Source organism: Pseudorca crassidens, chromosome 15 (assembly GCF_039906515.1).
Source record: "Pseudorca crassidens isolate mPseCra1 chromosome 15, mPseCra1.hap1, whole genome shotgun sequence".
NCBI lineage: Eukaryota > Metazoa > Chordata > Mammalia > Artiodactyla > Delphinidae > Pseudorca > Pseudorca crassidens.
The window spans coordinates 17,720,224-17,743,507 of record NC_090310.1 but is presented as its reverse complement, the minus strand read 5'-3'; the positions used below and the strand labels follow the sequence as shown (position 1 = coordinate 17,743,507).

Genomic DNA, 23,284 nt, shown 5'->3' with positions numbered 1-23,284 from the left:
AGACCCGGCACAGCCAAATAAATAAATATTTTTTTAAAAAGAGATAAAACTTTCCATCCTCCTCTCCCAAAAATGCAAACTGTGGTCCAGGAACTGATCTCCAAAGAAAACCATCTGCGTGAAGCTGAAGTAAGGAGTTCCTTCTGTGCCAAAATCTTTTTCAGGCGCTGGGGGAATAAAGCTTTGATATGTTAATCGATGTGTACCCTTTTTTTCCTCCATTCCTAGAAATGCCTGCGGCCCAGAGAGGCCTCCTCCATTCACAGAGCATCGAGGGTGTCCAACATCCTGCCTCAGAGGAGGGATGTCGGAGCTCTGGCAGATCTGAGCACAAAGACCAGAGAGTGGAAAGACCTTAGATGAACGTATAGTAAGGTAAGCATCTCAAAAGCATACAAAGACACACTCCCAGACCAGATAAACATTTGGCAGGCTTGGCAGAGAGAGGAGAATTAGAGGGAATTAGAATTATAATTATTATTAGAATTAGAATTATTATTAATTATTAGAATTAGAGAATTAGAATTAGAGTGTGACTTTGGTGAGTGAATGAGAAGGGGCTATGTGCCCTTTCCCCAAGGCCAAGTTCAGAGTAATGGTTGGGAAAATTACAGAACCCCAAGATACCTGTGGGGACCCCAAAAGAGAGAGGAACCATGCTGTCTATCCCAGGAGGGAAGTCCCAGAATACAGCAGGATCCCCTGATCTCCCTACACCAAGCCAGAGTCAGAGCCGAAAAACCACCTGTGTGCAGTCTGTGAAGGAGGCCCTGTGACCCCACCCAGAATGAGGACCACAGAATGTTCCCATGCACCCTGGATGGAGAGAAGGGAGGTGTGGAAAGATGTGAGCTAAAGCAGACTTGAAGCTGGGTGTGAAAAAAGACACAGCAGCAACCAGTAGGGACCAAAGACCAGAGCAGAAGGGACCACACACAGCACAGGGGAACCAACAGACAGATGACAGCACCAAGTCCAAATGCTCCCTCCTCCGCGCTCCCACCGAACCCCGCTGAGATCTGGGCACCTCCAGACTTGGGCAAGACCCTGGGAGAAGAAAGACGCCCACCTGACCGAGGTTCAGTTCCTACCATCCGAGTCAAGCTCAGCCACATAATTGTTTAGACTCTATGTCTTACATTGCTAAGGTGATGAGATGAGATTTGTACCCACCACGCAACCAGGACACGTAACCATTTTGCTCCCTGAACCACCAGGACCCAGCTTCCCCTGCTCCCGGGGTACCAAGCAACGCTGGGATAGGATTTCTGGGGAAACTGATGCTGCCGCCCAGCTCTCACTCCCTCCGCACCAGGGTTATTTGACTGCAGGTGACAAGAACAAAGGGCTCTGTCAGAGCATTGATGGACAGGTCCTGGCAGAGGGACCTGTTGTAGAAGGGTTGCCATTGGCCCACTGGGCCTGCTGTGACCTAGATGGGGACAGAATGCCAATCCTGAGAGGTTACTTCTGTCCCTGGCATCCCTTCTCCTCTTCCACAGAGCAGCCCTCACCTTCACCTGGGGAAATATGCTGCACCCCCCAGACGGCCCTCTTAGCGTGGCTTGAAATGGGGCTTATATGCTTCCCTCCCGCCTCTTGCCACCCCCAAGGACAAGCCCACTCGCCCTTTCCATAATTTCAGGGTTCTACCTGTGACCTTTGGGAACAGACAGATTGGAAGCACTATAGTCACAGTGGAGAAAAGTGAGACAGTTATTATCAGTATTATAATGATGATTAATATAATGTTTGAGGCACGCCAGGCCATGTGCTAAGTGCTTTACCCATGTGGTCTTCTTTAACCCTCACTACAACCCCAGGAGATACTCTTAGATCTCTTAGATACTCTTAGATACTCTTATTTGCCACATTTTATAGACAAAGAGACCAAGGCTTTGAGAGGCAGGAGCACAAGGCTCGTATGTAGTGAAAAGAATATTACGGGCCTCAGGGTTTTCTGACTCCGAAGCCCATACTTTAACCACTCTACGCCACAGAAAGGCTGCACTTGCACGTACCTAGGGCTCATCTCTGACACAGTCACCTGGCTGTGACAGCAAAATAATTCTGAATCCTACTGGTAGAAAAGCTGCCTCTTCCCTGAACCAGCCAGGTGATGGGATGGAATAAAGCTGGTTCTGAAAATTGTAGGAATCTGCACTTATGGCTGAAAGGACCTGGGAACAGTTCAGCTGGGCAAGTCATTCTTCTCTACCTGTGCGTTCCAGCTGCCAGAATAGCTAACAGAACACCAGGAGTCCTGCCATCCGTCAGGCTGTCTCATCTAAGCAGCTAGAAGACTCTGCAGATGCTTGCCTGCATTGTGGGTTAATGCGGCAGCATCACCACCTGGCTCTCACATGCTGAAAGAATTACAGAACAGAATTTGCTCTATGTCCCCCTAAATACTTTGCATGAAAGGGACTTATGTCATAGCTGGAGAGTTAGGCGTTGACCCTCAGGAAAGATTATCCAGGAGGCATAACTTGAAGACGTTAGATCATTTGCTGTTCTATAGGGAACAAAACAAAACAAAGGAAAAAAGGAAGCAAGGGAGAGGTGGGGGGGAGGGACTTACTAGCTCATGTAACTGAAAGGTTCAATCAGGTTTCAGGTGTGGCTAGATCCAGGAGCTTTAACTATGTCATAAGAATTCTATCTCCTGGTCTCTTACGTCTTTTTCTCTTGTGCTGTCTTCACTCTCTAGCAGATTCTACTCTCAGGATGGTGAGGTAGCTAACAAAAGATCCAGACTCACATCCTACCAGCTCGGAAGCCCTAATGGAAAGAGTGTTTCTCTTTTCCAGTAGCTCCTGGAAAGTTCCAGGGCCAATTTATCGGTGCAGTTTGGAGCTCTGGGTCTCGGTTCTGGGACTCAGGTTCGGTTCTGGAGCCAGAGTGATATATGCTGACTGAAGGACAGAAAATGAGTGAGGAAATTGGGATTCTTCTGGTGAAGAAAGGAGAGTAGATAATCCACTGGGTCGTCCACTCCACCAAGGAAGGCGAAGTGGTGGGCCAGAAGTGACTGCCTCTGTAAGCCTGGAGACTTACGGTGTGCTAACCCACAGAGCTCCACAGCATCCCCATGGACTCACTCCTATCTTCCCAATATTTTCGTTGTTAAGGAAACTGAGACTTTAAGAAGAAGAATGGGTTGATCTATGCAACGTGAACTCATGTTCAAACTCACATCTGGCTGATTCCAACAGCAGCTCCATCTTTCATTCTGTGTCTTGGCTAGAAAGACAACTGGGAGGTAAAATTAAAAGTGGCCGCAGCTCCGTGATAAAGGCTATTTGGTTGGGTTCCTGTGCACCGATTACTCTTCTCCTCTGAGTTTTAGTTTCCACTATAAAACGACATTTCAGCATTGACAGTGTTGTCCTAAATTAGTGGTGCTACCAGGTAGCAGAGGGACCTAGGGGTGACAGTTTTCTGAAATCCTATAGGATTCTGTCTCTTTCAGCCAGCACGACCAACCCTAAATGTGACATGCGGCTTCCTCTGCATCCAACGGCCATGACCTGGGGCAGTCAGTTCAATAATCACAATTATAATAACCCCATGTCACCTCGGTGCTTTGGGTACATTATCTCATTTAACCTTTTCCTTTTCCTAGTTCTGTTCAAACACACAGAAAATAATGTGTCAGACACATATACCCTAAGATTAAACAGATGTTAACATTTCACCATATTACTTTCAAACACTTTTTAAAGAAACAGAATGTTACAGACGCTAGTAAACTCCTCTTCATCAATACCTTTTATTCTTTTCTCTATTTCTGTCCTATCTCAGAGGTAAACTTAATACTGAATCGCTGTGAATGAACCACACATATGTTAATGTTCATTGACTTTTTCTATATAAGCATACACTAAATTATATATATTTATATGCGTGTACTATACATATATGTGTATATGTTAAAATTTTTGCATGTTTTAAAATAGTACATGTAATAGCCTTTAAAACTTGTTCTTCCTTCAAACATATTTTTCTTAATTTATCTGTATTGATACATGAGTCTCATTCATTCATCCAAACTGTGATATCATATCCTACAGTGAATAAACCATAACTTATTTACCATTTCCCAAAAGAGATTCAGTCGAAAGTCATCATTCCAACCATTTTCCTTTGTCCCTTAGTCCCAGAGCTGTAATTCATTCCTGTAGTTGCTGTCTTTGTGCTATCTTTGTGTCCTTTATTGCCTTTTATTTACCTAACCAACAATTTTACAACCGGTTTACAGTTCCTTATATTAAACTCTGTTAAAACAGCTGGTGTGGTTTCTGTCCCTTGACTGGACACTTACTGACAGAGCAACTTCACAGTGAATCTTGATGTCAAAGAAGAAAACGTCCTCTCTTGATTTTTCTCCTTCAAAATTGCCGTGATCTTCTTAGCCTTTACTTTTCCACACCGGTTTTATGGTCCTTCTTGTGAAGTTCCACTAAAATAATTAATATTAAGCATTTGGATATTTAAATATCAATTGCATAAATTTATAGCTAAATGTGTAACGAATTGACATCTGAACTGCGATTTTTCTGATCCATGAACACAGCATGGTTTTCCCATTTTTTTAGGTCTTCTCATATATTTTTCACAAGGATATTATATTTTGCTCCACAAATTTTGTGTCTGTCCTCTGCTGGATATTAATTAATTTATAGGTTTTGTTGTTATGGTACATTGAATCTTTTTAATTACTGTTTTTAATTGTTTCGACTGGTGTTTAAGAACACAATTGATTTTTTTCTGTATATTGATTTTTTCTGTATATTAAGCAACTCACTGAACTCTTATATTTGTTATTAATATGACTATATTCTGTAGCATTTTTCTTTTTTTTTCTGTAGCATTTTTCTATGTAATCACATTAACTGCAAATAATGACAGCCTCATTGCTTTCTTTACAACTCTTATACCTTTTATTTCTTTGTGTGTATGTGTGCAGGTATGTGTGTGTGTGTGTGTGTGTTTTGTTACACTATCATTGTTCCCTCAGTTCAATACTGAATAGAAGCACTTCCTTTTCTGGCCAAGATGGAGCTACAGGAATTGGATTTACCTTCTCACATTTTTTAGATGTTCAGAAACATCTAAAAAAGTCATTTAAAACTTTATGAAACAATGGTTCTCAAGATATTGGAATTAGTCAAAGAAGGTCAGTGACCTCTGAGAGACAGGAAACAAACCAGGTAGGCTCTGGATTGGCCCAACTTACCGCCAGGAGAAAGTTTCCAGGCTGCAGCATGAGGGGGTGGTGACCCCAGGCAGAATCAGATCCACCTGAGATAAGAAGATGAGGCTGAGAGACTAGGAAGGCCAATGTGGCTAGAGTTCACAGGGCTATTCAGAGATCTTCGGAAATCTGCGGAAGGCCCCCAGTGAGTCTTCAGCTGAGTACTGATCAGCTCATGAATGTGACAAACCGTCACCCCCTCCCCAAAGTTAAGTAAAGAACCACCATAAAGGATTAAGACATATAATACTCAGGAACTACACAAGACCAGGAAAGAATGCCTATCGTCACCAGCCACGTCAGAAAACCTCATCATTCACAGAGCACTGGGTGGAGTACCAGAAGGATTTTGTCACAGTGGTGGGGCACAATTAGCCCTAAAAGCTGCTCTGGCCCTGCCTAACAGTGCTTAAATGCAAGACACAAAAGGATCAAATAGGTTTCAAGTAACGTAATTACACGTAAGAACAAAGCTCAAAGTAGTCATCGGAAAGGAAAATATCTAGTCACAGCAAGGTGGAATTCAAAATCAAAAGTGGCACTCAAAAATTACTGAGCATACAAATACGCAAGAAAATACAACCCATAATAAGGAAAATAATCAACTAATCAAAAGCGATGCAGAACAGATACAGCTGATGGAATTTATAAATAGAAGCTAGAGAAAACATGGAAGAGGTTAATTAAGCACATGGAACAAAGAGAAACCACCAAATCAACTGCTAGAGATGAAAACTAAGATGTCTGAGATGAAAAATTACACTCGATGGGATGGATTAACAACAGACAAGACATGGCGCAAGAAAAGATTAGTGAAACTGAAGAAACGGTAAAAGAAACTACCTGCAATAAGACGCAAGGCTTTTAAAAAATAGACAGCACTTCAGTGAGCTGTAAGACAATGTTAATTTCCCTGATATACATGAAATTGGAGTATCTGAAAGGAAGAATGGAGAATAAAAAATATTTGAAGAAATAGCAGCTGAAATTGAAATGTACGAGATATATGAGTAGACATTTTGCCACAGAAGATATACAATTGGCCAATAAACACATGAAAAGATGTTGTATATAATGAACAATTAATGAAATCAAATTCAAAGCACCATGAGACATGATTTCACATTGATTATAATGGAAATCATCAAAAACACAGATAATACAACTATTCGGAAGCTTATAAAGAAACTGGAACCCCAAATTATTGCATGTAAAATGATGCAGCCACTTTCGGGAAGAAAGGTTTGGCAGATCCTCAAAAATTTAAACATAATTTTTTTTTTTTTTTTTTTTTTGCGGTACGCGGGCCTCTCACTGTTGTGGCCTCCCCTGCTGCGGAGCACAGGCTCCGGACGCGCAGGCCCAGCGGCCATGGCTCACGGGCCCAGCCGCTCCGCGGCATGTGGGATCTTCCCAGACCGGGGCACGAACCCGTGTCCCCTACATTGGCAGGCGGACTCTCAACCACTGCGCCACCAGGGAAGCCCCTAAACATAAATTTAACATAACATGCTATAATTCCACTCCGAGGTATCTACCCAAGAGAAATAAAAGATTATATCTGGACAAACACTTAAACCCAAATACTCGTAGCAGCATTATTCATAATAGCCCAAAACTTGAGACAGCTCAAATGTTCATCAACTGATGGATACCATTCAGAAATAAAAAACAATGAACTATTGATACATGCAACAACGTAGATGAACCTCAGAAACGTTATGCTAAGTGAAGGAATCCAGACCCATCACCACACACTGTAAGACTCCACTTATATAAAATGTCCAGAAAAGGCAAATCCAAAGAGTCAGAATAAGATTAGTGGTTGCCTGGAGCTAGAGGTGGGAACAGGGAATGTCTGCAAATACGCAGAAGGGATCTTTATTGGTGATGAAATATTCTAAAATTGAATTGTGACGTTATCACACAGGTCTGTAAATGTACTAAAAATAATTCAGTTCTGTACTCAGAATAGGTGAATTTCAAGATATATACAGTATACCTCAATAAAGCTTTTAAAATGACTATGAAAAGAATAAAAGACAAAATACAGAGAAATTACTTGCAAATCACATTCTTGATTTTTTAAGATTGCATCCAGAACATATAATAAGAAAACAAAATGAAAGCAGTATTTGATAAAAAATTTGAACAGATACTTTACCCAAGAAGATATAGATGGCAAATAAGCATGAAAAGATGCTCAACATCATTAGTCATTAGAGAAACACAATGAAACCCCAATGAAATACCAGTACACACCTATTAGAATGTCTAAAATTTTAAAGACTAACCACGCCAGGTGTTGACAAGAATGTGGTACAGCTGGAAATTTCATACACTAATGGGAATATAGGAATGTGGAATGGCTCCAGGCACTTTGGAAAACAGTCTGGCAGTCCCTTAAGAGTGAAACATACACCTTACTTGTGATCCCGCCATTCCACTCCTAGGTATTTATACAAGAGAACTGAAAGCACATGTGTATACAGGACTTGTATACAAATGCTCACAGGAGCTTTATTTGAAATAGTCAAAGCTGGGAACAATACAAATGTTCAACAGATGAATGGATAAACAAACTGTGGTATACCCAGGATGGAATACTTCCCAGCAATAAAAAGGAGTGAACTACTTATGCATGATACAACATGGATAGATTTTAAGGCGGTTATTTGAATAAAAGAAGGCAGATGCAAAAGGCACATATTGTATTATTTCATCGGTACTGAATTCGTTAAAAGTGAGCAGCAATCTATAGCAACAGAAAGCAGATCGGTGGTTTGCCTGGGGTCGGGGATGTATGGCAGGCAAGGACAGGCAGGAGGGGGAATTACAAAAAGCACAAGGAAAGATTCGAGGGGTCATGAACATGTTCCTTATCTTGATTGTGATGGTGATTTCATGTGTGTGCACATATATCCAATCTTATGTGCAATTTACTAAATATCAATTATGCTTCAACAAAGCTGTTTTTTAAAGTAGCAAAAATATGGACTAGAAGCAGAAATGCAGGCATACTTGTTCCATTGCCAGCTCTAAAGAAAATGCTGCTTAAATTTCACCGTTATGTATGTTTGCTCTTGGATTTTGGTACTTGATGCTTTTGGATGAAAAATATTACATCTCATGCTCTTTTTTTTTTTGCGATACGCGGGCCTCTCACTGCCGTGGCCTCTCCCGTTGCGGAGCACAGGCTCCGGATACGCAGGCTCAGCGGCCATGGCTCACGGGCCCAGCCGCTCTGCGGCATGTGGGATCTTCCCAGACCAGGGCACGAACCCGTGTCCCCTGCATCGGCAGGCGGACTCTCAACCACTGCGCCACCAGGGAAGCGCTTTTCGTGGGTTTTGAACTTTAAATCAATAGAACCATACTGTATTATTCATTGACAATTTGCTTTTCTCACTCAATGTATTATGTTTTTGAGATTCATCCTTGTTGTTACTTGTAGCTGTAGTCCATTTTCACTACTGTTTAGAATCTCATTGTATGTACCAAAATTTGCGTTTCCATTCCAATGCTGATAAGTATTTCCAGTCCTTCTGCTGTTATTAAAAGGGGTTGCTACGTACATTCCTGTATGCAACTCATGCTGCCCATCATCTTTATCAGAGAAAGCCAAAGTGTTTTCCAAAGCAGTTATAAATTTATAAATTTATCCTCCCACCAGAAACGTGTAAGATTTGCCATCATGGCCTCACCAACAACTGATATTGTCTGTTTGTTTGTTTTTTGGTGGGGGGGAGTTTGGCCAATTAGGAAGTATGATATGAAATCTTATGGTTGTTTTAATTTTTATTTCTCAGAATATTAATGAAGTTGACCATCTTCTTCAGTGTTTAATGACATTTGTATTTCCACTTCTGTGATAGCCTTTATAAGTTGATTATCCATTTTTCAATCTGATTATTTGTCTTATTCATGCTGACCTGTAGTTCTTTATTTTGCCTAATACTCATCTTTTACCAATCTTGTTGCAAATATCTTCTCCCAGATTTTGGTTTTTATTTTAACTCTCATCTTTGTGTGTTGGTTTTTTTAACAGGAATTTTTATGCAGTCAAGTTTATTCATTTCTCCCTTTATGATTTATACTTCCCACATATTGTTTTCAAAATATTGTTCCCTGATGCATAGTCACAAATATATTCTCCAATATTGTCTTCTAAAAGATGTTATGTTTGCCTTTCACATTTAAATCTTTAACCCAGCTGGAATTTACTTTTGTGTATAGTATGAGGGAGGGATACAATGACTCGTCCATCTCATTGTTACACTGTCTTACTTAGTACAGCTTTTTCATGATTTTAACCAATAATTTTATACTAGTTCTTAATATGAAGTAAGCCAGGTTTCCTCTCATTTTTCCCCTTTATGGGTATCTTATTCTTAGCCCTTTACTCTTCCATAAAATTTAGTATTAGCATAAAATGCTACAAAGAAAAAAAAATCCTGTTGGACTCTTAATGAGAATAGCATTGACTTTTCAGATCAACTTGGGAAGAACTGGCAGCTTTGTGAAACTGTCTTCTTATCCATGAGCATAAAATATCCCTTTATGTCTCCTTTAACATCTTCCAATAACATTTTATAATTTTCTCCTTAAAGGTTTCTTACAAATCTTTAGATTTCTATTTCTTTATAGATACTATTATAAATGGTGCATATTTTATTACAGTTTCTACCTATTGATGGCTGGTAACTACCAATGCCATTTATTTTTATAGATTAAATTTTTGTGCAAGAGTTGTGTTAAATTCTCTTACTAATTCTAAGAATTTATCTGTAGACTCTTTTGTGTTTTCTACATAATCATACCATTTGGGGAATACTGACTTTTTCTTCATCTCTATCTTTATAGCTTTTATTTCTTTTCTCACATTACTGTGCTGTCTAGGACTTCCAGTACAACACTGAATACAAGTAGTGACAATAGATATTACTTTCCTGTTCCTGATCTTAAAGGGAATGCTTTCTTCAATTTTTCTTTAAATGCAAGGTTTCTTAGAATATTTTTATAGCAGTCTAAGAGAAATTCCCTTCTATTCTTCTTTTGCTAAGAAATGTTATCAGTTTTTTCTATATATACTGAAATTATCACAAGATATTTCTCCTTTAATCTGTGAATGGGATGAATGACATTAATCGACTTTCTAATGTGATCCAAACTCACATCCCTGGAATAAAGCCAAATCAGACATTACATATTATCTGTTTAATGTATTGATGAGTTCTTTTTTGATAAAACTTTGGGCTTTTTCCATCTACGTTCACCCATGTGATTGGCCTGTAATCTTGCTTTCTTATGCTGTCCTTGTTAGCTTTGGGTGTCGATGTTTTGTCACAGAAATGAGTGGAGAATGTTCTCTCTTCTTCCATAGTCAGTAAAAACTTCCAGAAAAGAAAAATCTGAGACTGCTGTTTCATTTTCTCAGCTTGAGTGTTCTCAGTATAAATTTGAATCTCAAATGTATGTGAGGAACAGCCAGCCTGTGGTTTTGAAGATATACAGGGACTTTTCCTACCCAGACATCAGATGGAAATAGACAAACTTGTTGTCTTGCCCCTTTACTGGCAGGTGGATTTTTTTGTCTACTCTCTCAGAAGATGCAGCCTTTTTAAGGGTTCTGTTTTACTGTAGGTGTGGCCTCAGTTTCAACATCCCACCTCAAGGTTTTGTGTGGCTAAAAACCTTGTCTCTTGTCCTCGCTGGATATTAAAACCCACCTCCCCAAGTTGCTAAGATTGACACCCCACCCAAGATGGTCACACTGCCCATTTACATGCTTATTCTTCTAGTTTTCAGCCAATTAAGGATCCCCTTTATTGTCTGCAAACTCATTTATTCATTTAAAAGTATACCTATTTTCAGCACTTCTAGATGTTTCCAGTGGCACTGTCTTTAAGTTTCTAGTCAGTCACACTGTCAGTACCACAAGTACTCCTTCAGTGACTCTCTACAATAAACTTTGTAATAAGGGATTATCATCCCAAATTTACAGATGAGGAAAATAAACTCAAATAGGTCAATACTCTACCCAAGGTCATGCAGCTAGTAAATATGGGAAACAGGATTTGAACCAAACTATGCCTTGAGACAAAGTCTATGTTCCTGACCACAACTCCAAATTTCCATCTTTTATTAGTTGCTTGTAATCTGAGATTACCCATTCTTTACCAGGAAATGGTGGGAGGGTCACAATCCTGTGATGCAGGCACAAGCTCAGTCACAGATGTGGCCTAAAGAGGAAATCCTTTTTTTTTTTTTTAAATCCCTATAACAAGGAATCTGGTCTCTTTGCTTATTATATGGTTAAAAAATAATAATTTTTAAAAGTAACTTTACACAACAAGCAAAATTAAGAGGCAAAATACAAACCAGAAAATAAAATTGCAGCAAATAAGACAAAGTGCCAACAACCAATATATAAATTACTTACGAAAATCAGTAAGATAAAAACCAGCCTAATGGGAAAATGAACAAGGCAAATAAGCAGAAAGTTCACAAAAGACAAATTGTGAATATGCAACCTCAATACTCACTTTTTTATACAATAGGCCTAAATGTAAGATCCAACTCTATCAAACTCCTAGAAGGAAACATGGAAGAAAATCTTTCTGACTTTGGGTTAGGCAATGGTTTCTTAGCTATGACACCAAAAGGACAATAGGCAAAAGAAAAAAATAGATAAATTGGACTTCATAAAAATTTAAAACTTCATGCTGCAAAGGGTATCATCAACAAAGTGAGAAGACAATTCACAATTTGAGTGGAAATATTTACAAATCATATATCTGATATATATGATTTTTATCCAAAACATTTAAAACTCATACAACTCAAAAATAAAAAGACAATAACCCAATTCCAAAATGGACAAGAACCGGAATAGACTGTCTCCAAAGAAGCTATACAAATTGCCGCCCAGTGCATGAGAAGATGCTCGATGTCATTAGCCGTCAGGGAAATACAAATCAAAAACACAATGAGATACGACTCCACACTCACGAGGATAACTGTAATCAAAAAGACAGACATGAAACTTATATAATGTTATAAACCAATGTTACCTCAATAAAAAATAAATCTGAGAAAAAGGAAAGACAGTAAGTGTTGGCAAGGATACGGAGAAATTGGAACCCTCGTTTATTGCTGGTAGTGATGTAAAAGAGTGCAGTTGCTTTGGAAGACAGCCTAGCAGTTCTTCAAAAAGTTGAATCGGTAGAGTTACCCTATGACCCAGTGATTGCAATCCTAGGTTTATACCCAAGAGAAATGAAAACATACATCCACAGAAAAATTTCTATATGAATGTTCATAGCACATTATTCATAATAGCCAAAAGGTGGAAACAACCCAAATGTCCATCAACTAATGAATGGGTAAATAAAATGTGGTATATCCATTGAATAGAATATTATTCAGCCGTAAAAAGGAATGGAGTGCTGCTACATGCTACAATGCAGATGAACCTTAAAAACATTATACTAAGTGAAAAAACAGTCCAGTCACAAAAGACAATATAATGTATGATTCTAGAATATATATGAAGTGGAATTTATATGAAATGTTTAGAATGGGCAAATATAGTTACAGAAAATGGATTAGTGCTTGTCTTGGGAGGAGAGAGGAAACAAGGAATGAGTCTAATGGGTACAGGGTTTGTTTTTGAGGGGGCGAAAATGTTTTAAAGTTAGTTTATAGTGATGGCTGCACAACCTTATAAATAAACTAAAAACACTGAAGAGTACATGTTAAATGAGTGAATTATATGGTATGTGAATTATATCTCAATAAAGCCATTTATAAAAAGAAACAATGAAAAATGAGACACTTCTTTGGCTATCAAGTTGGCAGTTGTTTTTTTTTAATGATGCTAATATCGTGCCTCAGCAAGGGCACAAGAAAATAACTATTAGCAGAAGTATAAATGGATGCATATTTTGTGGAAGACAGTTTTAAACACATATCAAAATCCTGAAAATTGGAACAGGCTTTGCTCCAGCAATTCCCCCTCAAGGAGACATAGCCTAAGGATATATCTAGAGACCCACGCAAGCTTTATATACCACAATGCTAATTACATTCGATTTTTAAATAGCAAAACAAGAAAACTAGAGGCATATTAAATATCCAACAATGGATAAATAAAGACATTATTATACAAATATATGAAAAAATATTACCCATCCATTAAAAATCATGTTGTAAAAGGCAAACAGCAAGAAGAAGTCACCACAATGTTTCATAATAAATGAAAGACCAGGCCACAAGGTAATATGTAGAGAATCATTCTAATATTGTAAAAAAAAAAAAAAAAAAAGCATTACTGAAAATACATACTTTAAAATATTAACAGTGATTTTCTTAATGTGACAGGATAATGGAAGACCATTTTTTATTTTCTTCTTTTTTCTATAGTGTTCTAATTTTCCATAGAGAACACTCACAGGGCTTTTAATGACAGGAAAGTAGAATTTTAATGTGTTTTGGATTTTCCACTTTCCTGGCCCATCCTCCCCTAAAATGCAATGATTGATGGGTTGTAAGACTTGAAAGTCAAGGACCCCTAAGTTAGATAATTTCTAAGATGCTTTTTATTTTTAAGACTTCAATATTCTATGCTTAGACTATTTATTTTCACAGCTGGCCTAAGAAATTCTCAGAGACACATTCTTCCTATTTTCTTATAGACTGTGGGCCCCCATTTCCAGGCAGGAAGAAGCTGCAGTCTTGAAAAATAAGGCTATTCAGCAGTCTGGGGACCAGGACACCACAAGATGAGACAAGGCAACCCCTGCAGAGACCTGGAAATGATTTTTCTCTCTCAAAATATAATTAATCAATTTTGTCCAAAGAAGTGGAATCAATATTTTTATAAATGAGATGTTCATATGCCAAGAAGGAATTGTTGCAATGGTCACATAATCTTTCACCTGCTAATCCAATGTAAATTTTATGGGCTTTTTAGCCAATGTCTTCAGCATCTGCCAACCGAACTTTTTTCCACTTTGGCATTCTGATCACGACTCTCCAATCCTCTTGTCCAACCCCCCGGCAGACGCAATGTGCCAGGGTCTCAATAAGCAATATGCCACTAATGACAAAACCTCGTATTCACTGGCTGCCCTGCTCTCCCAGGCCTTTGTAATATTGTCACATTGATCTTCCCGCCCTCCTCTAGGACACAGGGAAATGATGTGCGAGGGGGGACACTGGCAAGGCTTAGATAAATTGCAGCTTGATTGAATCCTTTTAATGCAAGAAACATTTATTAAGTGCCTACTATGCACCACAATGACTCCAAGCACTAGAGCTACAAAGGTAAATCGCAACAGTCACTGTCCCCGAGGCTCACGATTTAGTAGGGGAGACAGGCACGGAAATAAGGAGTCACATTACATCATCAGAGGCTCCACGTTGTACATCAAAGCACAGCATCACGGGAGCGCAGAAGAACAACGAACTCTTCCTGTAGCGATGAGCATCAGTTCCCCGAAATTCTTAAGTGTGAAAAATTGCTCAGTAAACAGATGAGGGTAAGAGATGTTCTGGCAAAAGAAGGGAAGCTGAGAAAAAGAAAATCACATTCAGGGAATGGGATGAGGGAAGGTTCCAGAGAGATGGGCCAGGGCCAGGGCAGGGCACGCTTCATTCACGTGCTCTTTTTACAGACATCTGTTGTTTTATCTACCCTGCAACCATCCCTCCTTCTTCTGGTACAGTACTCCAGTTTGCCTGTGGGGCTCCGCCCCTTCCATCTCCCAATCAGCTGAGGCTAATGGCACCCACTCCCATCATCAACTTCAAGGCTTGATATGCAACGTGGACCACCCTCATCCTGGTCACAGTGATAGTTTCAGGGGTGGGCACATGGCCCAGTTGAGTCCTGGAGAAGCAAATCCTGGGATTTTTAATAGATGATTGGGAAAAAAGGCACTGACTGTACGTCAATTATATCTCAATAAAACTGGAAATTTTTTTCAAAAAAATAAAAATTTTAAATTTAAAAAGAAAAGAAAGAAAACCACTGTCTTCCACCTGTGGTTACTAGGATGGAAGACTGAAAACCCAAAGCTTGCCAGCACCTGGGAAGAGCCTGCCTGAGAAGGAAGCCAATACAGAGAAAAGGAAAACCAAGAAGAGGACGGAAATGTAGTCCTAGTGACGTCATTTTGTAAACCAAAAAAAAAAAAAATCCCCTTTTGCTTCAATCGATTTGATTGTTGTTTTTTAATTACTTACTGCTGTAAGAGTATTAGTGAACTGATACACCATTCCAGTATTTTGGGAATTAAGCCAGTGTAAAACAAGGCAAGTTAAAGAGGCCTTTGGGTTGACTTCAGATGGGGAAATTGAGATCCAGGGGTATTAAGGGGCTTACTTCAAATCACAGGGCCTGGGAAGAATTAGGGCTCGTGACTCTGGGGTAAGCACTCTGCTTTACAGCACTGTGTCCTGGAAGATTGATAACAACAGCAACGGCAAGAGTAATACCATTGGGTACGACATGGCAGGCACTGTTACAAGCCCTTTACATGTGTTAATTCATGGAATCCTCCAAACTACTCCACAACGTAGGAATTATTTAGTGAAGTAAGGAATTTTGGGGAACATTTCCAACCATCTGAAATGGTTGAACCATCTTTCAGCTTCCCATCTGAAAGACCAAGTTGGGACAAGGTCTAGGACTGAAGTCGCACTCGATCCAGGATGTCCTGGGGTCACCCAGGGAGAAGGAGACCTCAGGGTGACACTGAAGTTCAGGTGATCAGAGTCTTACGACTCTATTAGAGACTTGGGAGTCACGTTTGGGGGAGCAGGACCCCCCACGAGGAGTTTAGGAATATAGGAAATGGAGTCCTTGGAGAAGATCAGGGCTCTAGCCCGAAATGACTTGGGCTTAAGTCCAAGTTAAAGAAACAAAGGCAGAAATGTAGTCAGAGGGCTGGAACTAATGTGACCTCAGCTGCTGCCATCACATGGCCACGAGCAAGGTTAAGCGCTGGAGCCCTGGCCCAGCCCCCGGAGGTGAACTGGCTTGCCCGCTGCAGGGAGCTGCACACGCCCAGCTCTAACGCTGCTCAGGCTGCCTGTGCTTTACCAGCAGTTTCTTCTCCTTGATTAAAACCTCACAGGTTTGACGTATCAACCCTTTAGCTTTGTGTCCCTCCCTGCCCCCTACCTCTTGACCGAAAACATATTTTAAACTCACATTTTGACACTTCAATATTCTCCTTCAGATAGGACTTAGATATTTGCCCACTTGTCCTGTGATGGCAAATAAGTGCATCTCCTATAAATTTTGAAAGGGTGGCAGAATCAATGAATGTATAAATGAACCTCCATGGTGACTACCAAGCGCCTGATACATAGTAAATCTTTAGAAGCTTGTCATCCTGAATGACTACTAGATAGAGTGGATGGATGGATGGATGGATGGATAAATGGAAGGGTGGACAGATGGATGAGTAGTTGGGTGGAAAGATGGATGAGTATCTATGGGTAGAGGAAAGACAACGATCCTTGGCCATTGTTTTACTCTTTAAGATCCCTGGCATAGTGTACCTTTTATTTTTTTCAATAAATACACTGTCTATCCTATGGAGTTTATAAACCAGTGAGAGAGAAGTGGACGGGAGACTAAGCAAATAACTACTCCAATAAGTAATGAATTTCAACTGGATAGGTGCTAGAGGAACTTCCGGTGCTAGGCGGACATATAATAGCAGCTAGAAAATCAGGTAAGACCTCCCCAAGGCCAAGATCGAAAGTACAACTGGGAGCTGGCCTAGGAAAGGGGGATCAGGCTGGGGCAGGGGGGATCAGGTGGGAGTCTTAGGCAACAGGAATTCAGGCTGAAGAAACGCCAAGTGCACAGGTCCAGAGGTATGAAGGAGAATGGCTCCATAGACTACATGAAGGAAGAACAACACAGCAGGATCAGAATGAACAAAGCTTCAATGTCAAGAGAACAATGGAAACGTAAGGAGAATGCTGCGTCACAACGCAATTGTGTCAGATGTAGGATTCTGTGCTTGTTCCTGCCTGTGACTGCAAGCAAGTGAGGGGTCTGGCACGATCAGACCATGAGCATCCCATCTGGAATAGTAATGAAGCTGAAAGAGCTGGGGAGACTGTGCCGCCATTCATTGCCTCCGACAAGGGGAGCAAAGAAGGCAGACCCATGGGCTTCCCTGGTGGCGCAGTGGTTGGGAGTCCGCCTGCCGATGCAGGGGACGCGGGTTCGTGCCCCGGTCCGGGAAGATCCCACATGCCGCGGAGCGGCTGGGCCCGTGAGCCATGGCCGCTGAGCCTGTGCTCCGCAACGGGAGAGGCCACAGCAGTGAGAGGCCCGCGTACCACAGAAAGAAAAAAAAAAAAAAGAAGGCAGACCCCCTTGACCATTTTTCTGCCCTATTTTCATCAGCCTCCCGGTGTGACGGTTTGGCTGTCGATGTAATCTCATTCTTTCCTTTAAGTGAAGTAAACGGCTGCCCTTCTGTTGGGAAGAGCCTAGTTCCCATTCACCTCAACATCCGTGGAGGCACAGGGATCTGTGCAACGCCGTGAAGCAACGCCATCCTGCTTGTTCCCTCCAACAAGCTTTGTGTCCCTCCCTGCCCCCTACCTCTTGACTGAAGACATATTTTAAACTCACATTTGACACTTCAATATTCTCCTTCAGATACAACTTAGGTATTTGCCCACCTGTCCTCTGATGGCAAATAAGTGCATCTCTCACACTCTTAGGCAGAGTGCTGTTGAGTAGATTGGTGAGTATATCTAAGGCTTCAAGAACTGAGCTGTCCTCCCCATAATAGCACCTAGTTTACTGAGTGCTTACTCTATGCTTGAAACTTGCTGTAAGTGTTACTTGAATTATCTCATTTACTCCTCCCAACATCCCTATGATGACATTTGACATGATGCCCACTTTACTGATGAAGAAACTATAATTGAGAACAGCCGTGTCACTTATGCAGAGCCACAGTTAGTAAGTGGTGGACCCAACAACCAAACCCAGGTCTATCTTACAAACTTCTACTCTTTCTACGAAACTACACTGGGTATGGGTGGTCTTCCTTTGATGCCTTAAGCACTGGTCAAGAGCAATTTCACTAGCCATTGTTTTTGCCGGACATTGGGTTCAGAGAACTGTTCATTAAGACTAGAAGACACATATCCACGGGGAAGGCCTCCAGGTTTCTACACGCCTAGCCTGAATTCTTATGGACTAATCATATAGAGCCTGGGCCCTACACCTTGCCTTGTGGGATCCCACCATTTATGTGGCTGTGTTTCTTAATCAAGCCATAGATTTCCCCATGCAGTCTTGCCCGTACTTGGACACAGAGCCTTCTGCTGCGGTGAGGATCCAATACATACCAGTCTTCATCCAAAATAATTCTCCCTCAGAGATAAGGGTTGAGACCTCTCTTGCATCTCTTGCATCCGCAAGAGGGAGGCGATATGGGGATATGCGTATATGTATAACTGATTCACTTTGTTATAAAGCAGAAACTAACACACCATTGTAAAGCAGTTATACTCCAATAAAGATGTTAAAAAAAAGATCTGACTCCCTTGGACACTCCCTCGGACACTCCCTCCTTAAAATACTTCTTTCATAAGCGTCCAGGACATCAGTCTTCTGCTTTTCCACCTGCCTCTCAAAGCCTCCCCGTTTTTGCCTTTCTTGCTAGCTTTACCTCCTGCTTCCTAATGGCACTGGCCAGAAAGGCCAGGATTTGCTTTTCAGACGGCTTCTCTAGCTACACTCACTCCCAAAGCGATCTCACCAAGTCCTCTGCCTTTAAATGTTATCTACAAGCTGGTGATTCTAACTTCCACTGGGAGGTCCGGGCTCCTACATACAATCACCTGCTTATCTCTGCCTGGATGCTTCACATTTAACATAACCAAAAGGGGAGCCCAAACGTACGGCTACTCCCCTGGCAGGCTGCCCCATCTCGGTAATGGCCCCTTCAGCTTGGGGTTATTCAGGTGAAAAAGCCAAGACTCATCCTTAACCCTTAGCTGTCTTCCACACCCCACGTGCAACACAACAGCAAGTCCTGCTGGCTCCACAGGTAAACTTTATTCCGAATCTGCCTTCTTCCCATTACCTCCACGGCTGCTTCCAGATCACCAGCAGGACCCTGTGGGGCTGCTGGGCACAAAAGCCTTTCTGGGTGCCCCATTTCTTGGTTACAGGTAATAGGCTTCATTCAGCCTCCATTGACCTTCCCTGAGTTCCAAAGAGCAGGTTCAAATAGCTGCTAATCAGGGAAGGGAGGGGATGGGAGACAAGGGAGAAGCAGTCAAGAAACAACAGTGCAGCCCTGGGGCAGCGTCCCGGTTCCCCCTGAAGGGATACACATAAGAATATCTTTGAGCTGTTTTGCAGATACTGAACCCCACCTGGTGGAAGAAGTTAACGGTATGCTGCCCACAAGCGCGTACACTCCAGACCGGTTGGAACCAGAAGGTGGATGAGGCTGACTCCCGGTTACCTCACCGCCAACCAATCAGAAGAATGTCCACAAGCTGACCACGCCCTCTTTGAACCACTACTATAAAACTCCTCACTACCCGCTCCAGGTCAGGACACAGAGTTTTGAGGGCACTAGCCTGCTGTGGCCCCCTTTGCCTGGCAAAGCAATGAAGCTATTCTTCCCTACTTCACCCAAAACTCTGTCTCTGAGATTTAATTTGGTGTCAGGGTGCAGAGACCAGATTCGGCTTCACTATCACCCCTTTACTCAAAACCATCAATGACTACTCATCACACTGAGAATAAAACCCGTCACCAAGGCACTCGCTCCGCGACCTGGTCTCTGCCCAGCCCTACGCCCCTGCCCACCTCACTCTCACCTCTCTGCCACATGGGCCTTCCTGCGGCCCTGCAGTCACTCCAAGCATCTCAGTTCTTTTTGCCTGGAATGTTCCTTCCCCAGATGTCGGCAGGGGTGGTTCCCTCCCTTCATTAAAGCCTCAACTCAAATATCACCTCCTTAAAGACAAGTCTCCTTAGTTTCCTTCCTAGCATTTATTACCGCCTGACATTAAAATTCACTTGTTTATTCTGTCTCTGCTGCTGGAGTGGGAGTTTCCTTGAGACAGAGGGTTTGTCTTTCCGGAGCCTTGTTACCTACAACAGGCTGGGCACATGGTACACACTCTATAATACTGATTGAATTAATGGACGGATAGATGAATATCCAACTTACTAATAAGAATCTCCACTTAGATGACCTATCACGCATGGAACCCAAACTCAGTATGCCCCAAACTAAACTCTCCACTCGCCACATCAGTGCTCTGCCCACACCCCCTGGATCCCTTTACTGGTTGTTCTGGGCATGCCGTCCTCCTGTGGCTTCCACACGCAACAGCCAGCACCAGCGTTGCTTTGTTGGAGGGCTGCACACAGGCTGCAGAAGAGACTTTTCCTGTAGGTGCACAGGGCCAGAAGTGCCCAGGGATTGATGTCGCCACCGAGGGCATTCTTTAACCAAAGATTGACAGGTGCAGGAGTATAAATACTCCGGGTCCCCTGCCCATGACAGGGAACCCTCTGAAGCGTGAACTTCAGGGCTCCCCTGTGGGTCTGAGTAACCATTGCCCTGGACTTTGCTACTTATCATACCACTGCTTGGTCTCCTTCCCTTCCCTAGGTTCCTACTTCTCTACCAGTTTTTTCTGGGATCACTTCCTAACGAAACACTTGACAGAAAGAGGCCTCTGCTTCCCAAACCTGGTCCTCCTGTCTCTCCATCTCAGTGATGATACCTCTGCATATTCAGCGATCCAAGCAGAGACCAAACCCACCCCACCCTCCTTCTCTATCTAACCCCACCCATCAGTCTCCCTCGTCCTGACCGCTCTCAGTCTTCATCCACTTTCCTCCACCCCTCTCCCACTGCCCGCCTCAGGCTGGCCCCAGTCGTGTTGCTGGCTGACTGAAGCCTGATGGTCACAGGAATGTAGACATTCTGCGGACTGCTCTTAGCTCACCAACCAGTGCAGTCACAGCGTAGCCCTTAAAATCATCCACAAGGTCATCTCCACCCTCCCTCTTTAGAGGACTTAACACCAAAGAGTCTCCTTAGATTCCTTGCAGGTTACTGTCATTTGTATGTTACGATAATCGATTCCTCCTTTGCTTGAGGAGAAACAATTACCTAGCTACATAGCAAGGCACTGTGCAAGAGCCGCGTGGTATGGTTATAAAAGGCACAGCTCTAAACTTCAAAAAGCTCATTGTTTGGGGAAGAAGACATACATGCAAATACTTCATTACGATGGTGAAAGTGCCCCTCAGGCTAACTCTGGAGATTCCACATGGACCTGAACTATGTCACGTCCATCTTTAAATCCCTACCGCACTGCCTAACACAGAGTCGGCTGGTAATAAATGAATGGATTTAAGTCAAGCAAGTCAAGTGGAAGTCTTTCCAGAAGTGACATTTTTGCTGGGCTTTGAAAAATGAGAAAGGAGAAAAAGGGCTTGCCAGGCAGATGTCAGAGTATGTCAAAGACATGGGGAATGAACGAATGAGGTGTTTTAAAGAATGAGAAAATTGCACAGAATAGCTGGACAATGATATGCATAATGAGGAATAGCTAAGATGGGTTAGAACCAAGAGTGAAGGAAGGTGAATACAAAGTTCATGACTCTACACTGGATCTTAAGGCAAGACGGAGCTGTGGAAAGTTTTTGAGCTTCGCCGCTGGGTAGGAGCCCAGGGAAGCAAAATCATTAGCCTGTACCAGTCTCCAGTCACATAAATGACTCTTAAAAACTCCACTGGTGGCTCATATTCTTTCAGCCTAAGTAGCTGTGCCCCTAGTTCTCTGTCGGCACCGTTCTAATCTTGCATCCTTAAAAATCCATCACGTGACACTGTCACCAGGGTTGGCGATCACGAAGCAGAGTCATCATTTCTCCAATTTTCTACCCCAAATGGACAAGAAGTGGGTTCTGCCATCAGAGGAGAACAAACCACTATCCTCAGCACTGGGAGACAAGTGTGTGCTTGTGTGTGGACGCACGGATGGATACGTATGACTTTGTCCCTGGGTCTGGGTGTGAGTCCAAGGATGGGTTTGGGGTGTTGGAGTGCACACGCATGTGAATTTTCATGTGTGTGCATTTGCCTGGGCGTGGTGCCCTTTTGAATGTGTGTGCTTATACATAAATGTTTAGCATCTGTTTGCACGTGGACCTGTGCATGAGGTATGTACACACGTTTGTGTTTGCATGTGCACGTGCCCATGTGGAGGCATGCCCATACGTGCACATCTCCACGTGTGCTGCACACATCTTCAACCTGGCATATTTTGTTTGCGAGGGGCCCAGAGCCTGCCTTGGGCCATAGCCAGCCCCATCCCTTCCTACTGCCGGCCCCGCCCACTAACGCAGTCTGCATTGGCTAGGCCCGTGGCAGCCTCTGCAGAAAGCGTTAGATATCGCAACTGAAATCCTCAAATTGCTAAATGCTAACAAATAAAGTACTGCTTGGGCAGTCTCTTTGTAATCTTTGATCTGGAAGAAAATAATAAAAGCTCCCTATTATGTGTCAGGCATGAGCAAAGCACAGAGCATCTGCTAATTTAAATACACCCAGTTGTGCAGCCCTTACTATGGGCCACGCCCTCTTTTAAGTGCTTCACTCACATTAACTTATTCAATCCTCCTAGTTATCTTAAGCATCCCCTTTTTCTTTTTTTTTTTTTTTTTTTTTTTTTTTTTGCGCGGTACGCGGGCCTCTCACTGCTGTGGTCTCTCCCGTTGCGGAGCACAGGCTCCGGACGCGCAGGCTCAGCGGCCATGGCTCACGGGCCCAGCCACTCTGCTGCATGTGGGATCTTCCCGGACCTGGGCACGCCACCTGCGTCCCCTGCATCGGCAGGCGGACTCTCAACCACTGCACCACCAAGGAAGCCCAAGCATCCCCTTTTGATAGAGAGGGAAACTGAGACACAGGGAGGTTAAGTCACAAAGCTAGCAAGCAGCAG

General features: G+C 42.4%; 1 long non-coding RNA gene across 2 annotated transcripts in view; it reads right to left on the bottom strand.

Annotated features, from left to right (window-relative positions):
- The window catches only part of LOC137207011 (uncharacterized), a 195,752-nt gene that overhangs the window by 39,322 nt on the left and 133,146 nt on the right, over positions 1–23,284 (bottom strand). Inside the window, exon 4 of one of the 2 annotated variants that reach the window (XR_010934907.1) lies at positions 11,825–12,276. The exons of the other annotated variant lie outside the window; for it this stretch is intronic. This is a non-coding gene — a long non-coding RNA (uncharacterized lncRNA). Of the gene's footprint in view, positions 1–11,824; positions 12,277–23,284 lie in introns of those variants that run through there. 2 annotated transcript variants of the gene reach the window in all.